Source organism: Lonchura striata, chromosome 15 (genome assembly GCF_050655825.1).
Source record: "Lonchura striata isolate lonStrDom1 chromosome 15, ASM5065582v1, whole genome shotgun sequence".
In the NCBI taxonomy this organism is placed as follows: Eukaryota; Metazoa; Chordata; class Aves; order Passeriformes; family Estrildidae; genus Lonchura; species Lonchura striata.
In genome coordinates this window covers 7,181,616-7,188,378 of record NC_140717.1, presented here as the reverse complement: position 1 = coordinate 7,188,378, position 6,763 = coordinate 7,181,616, and the positions used below count along the sequence as shown (strand labels likewise).

Here is a 6,763-nt window from a genome sequence, read left to right as displayed (position 1 = left end):
GCGTTTGCATGATGCATCTGGAGGAGGAGGAGGGAGCTCAGCCGGGGTAGGTGACAAGTCCCTGGTGGGGGCTGCCCTGTGGCCTCGTGTCACAGCTGTCCCTGTCACATCGGGCCCTGCCCGTGCTGCTGTCACCGAGTGTGGCCCTCCCAAGGTGTCAGTGGTGGCTGTCACCCTGCGCTGCCTCAGAGCAGCCGTGGCAGTGCCCAGTGCTGTCCCCTCCCCGCCACAGCTGCCCGGCCCCCACTGCTGCCCCTCCCAAATCCCCTCCACCCGTGCCTGGGGATGGGATGGGATGGGATGGGATGGGATGGGATGGGATGGGATGGGATGGGATGGGATGGGATGGGATGGGATGGGATGGGATGGGATGGGATGGGATGGGATGGGATGGGATGGGATGGGATGGGATGGGATGGGATGGGATGGGATGGGATGGGATGGGATGGGATGGGATGGGATGGGATGGGATGGGATGGGATGGGATGGGATGGGATGGGATGGGATGGGATGGGATGGGATGGGATGGGATGGGATGGGATGGGATGGGATGGGATGGGATGGAGCAGCTGCATCCCTGTGCTGAAGGTTCATTTCACAGCTTGGGAAGCCTCTGGCCACTTCCAGAGCCCCCACAAAAGTGAGGGTCCTTGGGTTGTCCTTACTGCTGGAGCACAAATAGTCCAGGTGTGGCAAGTGCTGGCACCCTGGCTGTGTCGCCAGGCTTTTCTCTGTGCCTCAGTTTCCTTCCCTGCTCTTTGGTGCAGGATAATGGGGGCTGTGGATCTTGGTTTGTGGGGGGTATTTTGGCAGGGGACCCCTTTGAGCTGGGACTTGTATGATGTGACTCTGTGGGGATGTGGCGGTGCTGATCACACCATCCCTCCTTATTGAACCTCATTTTTCTGGCAAATCTTTCCAAGGAGTCTTCAGGTTCACTTGCTCCCTGGGAACACCTAGCACCTCCTCAGCCCCATATTCTGTGGGTCTGGCACAGGGACACCCTATTCATTCCCCTGTCCTGGTCTGGAATGGGGCACCTGCAGCTGGGAGGGCTCAGCCTGGGGAAAAGGAGCCTCAGGAGGAGCTTCCTGCTCTCCACAACCCCTGAGCAGAGGCTGGAGCCAGGTGAAGGTTGGTCTTTTCTCCCAGTCAATAACTGACAGAGAGGAAACAGCCTCAAGTTGCACTGGAGGAGATTAATTTGGATATTAAGGAAAATTTCTTCCTGGGAAGAGTGTCAAGCACTGGCTCAGGGTAGTGTGGAGTCCCAAAGCTGGAGGAATTTAGAAATTGGGTGAATGTGACACTGAAGGATGTGGTTGGGCCTGATAATCCCGCAGAGTTTTTCCAATCTAAATGACCCCATGAGCTCAGCCAGCCCCTCTTGTCCTGGCAGCCTCTCCAGAGGCCTTCAGCTGGTGGTGGAAGCTCACTGGGGAGTCATGGGGGATCCCAGCCCACTGCTCCCACGGCTCCCTGCTTCCCCATCAGCTCTTAAACCCCAAACTCTCCATCCACACACAAAAACAAAAATGAATGCTCATCCCTGCCAGATTCCCAGCCTGGTGCAGGAACATTTTCACGTCTTTATTTTCCCAGGGTTTGCTGATAAATCCTGTCTCGGTGGCCCGGCTGTGATGGGCTCGTTATCAGGCACGGCAGGGCGAGGAAGCGACCTGTGACCCGGCCCGGGGACAGGGGTGACCCCGAGGGAGCTGCCCTTATCAGCCCTGGTAAAACTGCCCTTTTCACCATGGCACAGGAGCCTCGCCAAAGCCCAACAGCCATGGGCAGGAGGAAGGTGTGTCCGGGCAGCACCAGGGCTGCAGGAACATCAGGCACACGCAGTGGGATTATTCCTGCTGGGAATGGAGGGTGTGCTGAGGTTGGGAAGAGCTGGAGTGAAAGCCACGGCCACGGAAGAGCCGAGTGTTGCAGTGGAGAAGGGCTGGATGGAGCTCGGGGAGGGGGATGATTTGGACAGAAGCCTTGCCCGAGTCCCCCTGCTCCTCCAGGCAGCATTCCCACCTTTGGGATTGGCAGAGGGACGGTGACACGGGCCATCCTTGGCACCGCCACCGCACAGCTGGCACGGAGCAGGGCTGGCACCGTGTCCCCGCTGTCCCCGCAGCCCGGCCGGCTGTCAGGAGGGGCCCGTTTGTCTTCTCTTCTCCTCCCAGCTGTTTTTAGAGCAAACGACCTTTCCATCCATCTTTTTGGAGGTGATAAAAGTCTCAGGGCGTCGCTGCCCCTCTTTCCTTCAGGGAGGAGCTGCAGAGTTCGGAGGGTGGGATGATGGAGTGTCCTAGTTGAGATGGAGACAACACAAAGCAACACACTCCACTTCCAGAAGGCTTCAAAGTGTTGTTATTATTATAGTATGCATGCTTTTTATACATTCTTACAAAACTCATAAGTTTACACTTTATTCATTGGCCAGGAAAGACAAACAAAGTGCTTATTGGAATAGTTGCAGGTTTCTCTTATTTATCCTTCTTTTTTTTTCTTGGTTTCTATGTCAACGACCTTGGTAGGAAATTCTTTCAGGGGTAAACATGGATCCTCTTATCAAACTTCTCTCTGGCTCCCAGGAGTCGCTGTAAAGCCTCTTCCACAATGGAGAAGCACTGAAGAGATGGGAATTCCATTTCTTGTTGCAGAGGATAACGGGCTGCTCAGCACAGAGCCCTGAGGCGGATGGGGCAGCCCTGCTCCCCTCACCCTGCTGGGCACGGGTCCCTCCCTGTGACGGAGGGCTGTGCCTGTGGGGGTCCCTGAGCGACCCCCCAGCTCCCCAGCAGGGATTAGCTGGGATGGGTTTCTGCCAAGGCCCGGCTGTCACTGTGTTCCCACCTTTGATCAGGAGTCGGCATTCCTGAAGTGCTCCATCTCCCACATGTTGTGCTGATCAAAGGCAGCTGTTGCCTGGACCCTCCCCTGAGCCCATTTGCACACACACACACCCAAAAATACAGAAATAAAGGAAACTCAAGGCGGTGGAAGGGGTGATGGATGAAGGAGAGACCGGGCAAGGGCAGCAGCAGGAAGATCCCTCTCCCTGGGCTCCCCACGGAGGGTCCCATCCACACCCCTCAGGAAGGCTGGTGGGGAGTGTGTCAAGGTCTGAAGGGAACTGCTGCTTGGGGAAGCTTGGAAAATGAGTTGGATGTTATCTGTCAGCTGGAGAAGACTCTGCTGGGTGGGTGACAGCAGCAGCCTGGGCCAGCTGCAGCTGTGGCAGAACAGAGCCAACATCTCCCCCGGCTTTAGGTGGGGTCAGGAGAGAGCCTGGATCATCCTTTGCTGTAATCCCAGCCCAGTCTTGGCAGTTTGTGGGTGCTCAGTGCCAAAGTCCAGCCCATCTCCTCTGGGAGACACATGGGCTCTGATGAGAGGAGTGATGCAGAAGGGATTTGTCCTCGTGGATCATCTCCTTCAGCTCTGCCAGCCACCACCATCCACTGCTCCAGAAGGAGAGGAGGAAGGTCTGAGACCTGCTCTGGTGGTGGCTCCTCTCCTGGGCAGGTGTGGTCCCATTAACTCTTCTGGCAGATGAATTAATTGTTGCTCATGGACAGGGTTTAACCTCTGCTCCCCAGCTGCTGTAATGCAAAGCACTTGGATTATCTGGATTTCCAAGTCCTTTGTGAATCCTCCTCCATGGCAAGCCAAGCTGGCATCACAGCTGTTTGTGCCCGATGTGAGGGGGAGAATCCCCCCTGCCCTTCCTCATCCTCTCCCCTCTCTGCTGGCACTCAGCATTGCCGTTTAGCTGGAATGCTTTGAACAGACACAATCTCCACCAAAAACCTGCAGGTAAAAAGAGGGCAGAGAGCAGGAGCATGGACACACTCCCAGCCTGTCCCTCAGCTGCAGGTTCAGGTGAGGTAGGTGTGCTTGGAAGCCAAATTGTGCTGCCCACAGTGACACTGCAGCAGTCACACCCCCAGGCACCATCCTTGCAGCATCCTGTCCTGCTAGCAGAGGGTCTGGCAGGCCAGGCTGGGCAGAGTGCCAGGGATGAAGCCCTTCAGAAGGACAATTTTCCCTCCTCCTCCTCCTCCTCTCTTGGCTCCATCCCATTGTGCAGCACACAGTAGGGACAAGTGTCCTGGGCACTGCCTTTCCAAGCACCAGCTCTATCCTTAAAAGCAGCTTTTTATCTCCTTCAGGACTGTCAGGACAATTTGCTCATACAAGGAGGCTCTGGCCATCTCCCCTCCCAAAATTTAATGTCTCCAGCAGCAAAACTGAGGAGGTTCAGGCAGCATTTCCTATGGTGTTGCTATTAGAATAATGTTAAGGACTGAAGCAGGGCCAGCACACCAAGAGCAGGCTGTGATTGTTGCTGGGTCCCGTTTATCCCTGTCCTTGCTGCTATCTGTGGGTGAATTTAGTCAGTAGAAGGTCCTCAGCCAGGTAACAGCCTTCTGCAGCAGCCCCTCGAGGCTGAATTCCACTCATTTCCCACATCTAAATGAAAAGAGAAGGACTCAAGGTCTGAGTGCCAGGGAAACCAAGCACCTCCTGTGCTTTCTGCCATGGAGGGCTGTGGGTACACTCAGAACCCCCCAGAGCCCCCAGAGGTGCTCAGCAGCATCCTGTGAGCAGCGGAGGCTGCCTGGCGTGGGGGAGTCTGTCACAGCCAAGGTGACCCCGGCTCAGAGGGATCTTTTACCTTCCCTGAGCACCTCCAGAAGCGTCCAGCGGTGGCCGAGGCGCTCCCGATCCGACAGGCATGAAGGGCACCCTGGGGCTGTGCTCGTCCTTCTCACGGGGCTGGCAGTGCCAGGCTGGCCAGGGCAGGACACCACACAAGCAGCTGCTCTGGCTCGGGGTCATAGCTCTGCTGCCTGGCACGGCATGAGCGGCACCTGGAGAAGTCAGGGGGAACCTCCGGTGCCCCTTCGGGCACAGAACAAGAGAAGCACCTCTCCAAACACCACAGCAGCCTTTGCTTCTGACCTCTGCCTTCTCTCCTGCTCTGCAGCAGCTTCTTTCTTTTCTTCCTCTCCTCGGTAGCACTTTTCCCCTGGTGCCCTCACACCCCGGAGCACAACATCCCTTTGTCCCTCTGCCCACACCTGCCACTCCCTACAGAGACCTGGCCCTGACCCCGTGGTCCCCAGCTTTGCAAAATTCAGTTCCTTGGCTGCAGGCAGCCCATAATAGCCCCTCACAGCCAGGTGAGCCCTGCTCTGGTGCTGGGCAAGGCCAGGCACAGAACACACTCTGACAGTTCCCTGGCTGGAGCTCACCCAGGAACCCCATCCTGGCGCTCCCTCGGGGCTGTGGAGCCCTGGGTGCCCCTGTGTGCCCAGCGTGGCTCTGCAGGGTGAGGGAGAAGGGACAGTTGTCACCTGCACCCTGCCACCAGTCTGTGGGCACCTCAGCATGGAGTGGGGGGACAGCAGACAAGCTGTCCAGACAGCACCCGGCTGGGGGGATGTGTCACCTTTGCTGGACCTGTCACCTGCAGTCACCCTCTGTCTCTTGCTGCTCTCAGCCAGTCCAGGGAGCAAAGCCTGGGCACAGCCCTTTCCCTGCCCTGCCCCACCCAGCCCCCTCCTGCACCCACCCCAGCACTGCTGTGGGGACAGGTGACACACAGTGCGCTGGGACACGGCGTGTCTCATGCTGCCACCATCTAAAACAACCGTTCCCATGGGGAAAAACATCCCAAATCATTGGTTTTGACTCTTCCCCTGCCTCTGTTTTAGAGCATGTCTGGGTGGCCTGCCCCCAGTGAACCATCCACTCTGGCTCTACAGTGCCTGGTCTGTCCCCTGCCCGTGCCCTGTGCCAGCAGCACGAGGGTTAAGGATGATTTTCACAGCAGCCATTCAAGCACTGGGAACTTTCCAAAATGTCCATTGAGCACTCTCAGGACACGGCTTCAGTTTCCCTCATCTGCCCAGGGCTGGCATCTCAGGCTGGAACTGAGCCTGCCTTGGGAAGGACCTTCCATGGTAGAGCACAACCACCTGCTGAAGGGGCAGATCTCTTATCTCTCTGATCTCCTTAAAATCCCCAGTTCTCCAGAAAAAGGATATTCCCACTCTTAACATTTGTAAACTAAAAATCTTGACCCACCTTGAGGAGCAGAACCCACAAAGAAAATCAAATCTGAAGTCAGCATGTGTAAATCTTGTGCTTCTGTACTGAAGCTTTGCATGTGGGGAGGGATAAAATCAGTTGTTTTCAATTAAGTGAGACCAGGATTGGCCACGTTCCTGCATGGCCACTGGAATCAAGAGTCAGCTGGGTACCTGGCCTGGTCTCAGTTAAGCACTGCTCTCCCAAACTTCCCGGGAGCAGAGGGAGATCTCTTTCTGGTCCTAGGCGTCCTTAGGGGTCACACCTGTAGTGACTGAGCACTGGGGCCAAGCTCCCACCTGGGCAAAACCAACCCCGATTGCAGAAAAGGCAAGGGGGAGGCTGCAGGTGCAGCTGTACTGGGAGGTGGGGACCTGCCCAGAGCTCAGGAGCTGGACACGGGCAGGATCCATCCCTGCTCAGGGACCAGGAGCTGGACACAGATAGGATCTGTCCCTGCTCAGAGCAGAGCTGGACATGGGCAGGATCCATCCCTGCTCGGAGCAGGGTTGGACACGGGCAGGATCCATCCCTGCTTGGAGCAGAGCTGGACATGGGCAGGATCCATCCCTGCTCAGAGCAGGGCTGGACACGGGCAGGATCCGTCCCTGCTCAGAGCTCAGGAGCCGGACATGGGCACACGGGCAGGATCCATCCCTGCTCG

The 6,763-nt window shown here is 56.9% G+C and overlaps 1 long non-coding RNA gene across 1 annotated transcript; it reads right to left on the bottom strand.

Moving 5' to 3' along the window:
- Nucleotides 1-484: 484 nt before the first annotated feature.
- LOC146765997 (uncharacterized) lies at nucleotides 485-6,514 on the bottom strand. Its single transcript, XR_014958652.1, has 3 exons — nucleotides 6,097-6,514; nucleotides 4,682-4,877; nucleotides 485-3,813 (listed from the first exon to the last, which is right to left on the bottom strand). It is a non-coding gene; the product is annotated as an uncharacterized LOC146765997 (long non-coding RNA).
- Nucleotides 6,515-6,763: the final 249 nt, after the last annotated feature.